We start from the raw sequence: 669 nt of genomic DNA on the forward strand, positions 1-669 counted from the left end.
CACACACACACACACACACACACACACACACACACACACACACACACGACCGAACGCATGATCTCCCCACAGCCGTACGCCTGCTAATAAAGAGGTCAATGCTGTACTATACAGTCAGGACGGACGAGTCTGGATACATAATCCAGGATTCTCTGTGGCCCGTTTTAAAGTTAGATTTAAGGATTTACAGACTTAAATTAAGTTTACTTGTGCTCTGAATAGAGTATAGTTTGTTCTTTTGATGCTAGCGCTGATATTTCAGAGTTTCAGGACGGATACATTTATAGATATTATTTAAAACCTTATTTTGAGGATTTGTTGTCGTTTTTTCTCATGAAACAAAAGACACCAAAGTTGTCAAATGTTGACCAAACACCCATGAAAGCAAGAACTTTGAATTTTTGAAGAGAAATAACTAAAGACACTGAAACCTCAACAACAGAAAACAACAATATTCTAGATGTCACGTAGTGTACGTGTTTGAAAGTCTATTTTGTGTACCTTTCTGTTGACGTCACCTCGCATCTGAATTTGGACGTAGAGTTTAAAAACTCTCTCTCTCTCTCTCCATAAAGCAAACTGTCAACACCGAGCCTTCCAGTTCAAACTGACTCCATCCGAGCACACACACACACACACACACACACACACACACACACACACACACAC

General features: G+C 40.1%; 1 protein-coding gene across 1 annotated transcript in view; it reads right to left on the reverse strand.

Annotated features, from left to right (window-relative positions):
• Positions 1-669, reverse strand: part of pot1 (protection of telomeres 1 homolog) — a 54,384-nt gene that overhangs the window by 24,458 nt on the left and 29,257 nt on the right. The gene's annotated exons all lie outside the window — the stretch shown is intronic.

Source organism: Anarrhichthys ocellatus, unplaced genomic scaffold (assembly GCF_004355925.1).
Source record: "Anarrhichthys ocellatus isolate YVR2014 unplaced genomic scaffold, GSC_Weel_1.0 scaffold2, whole genome shotgun sequence".
NCBI lineage: Eukaryota > Metazoa > Chordata > Actinopteri > Perciformes > Anarhichadidae > Anarrhichthys > Anarrhichthys ocellatus.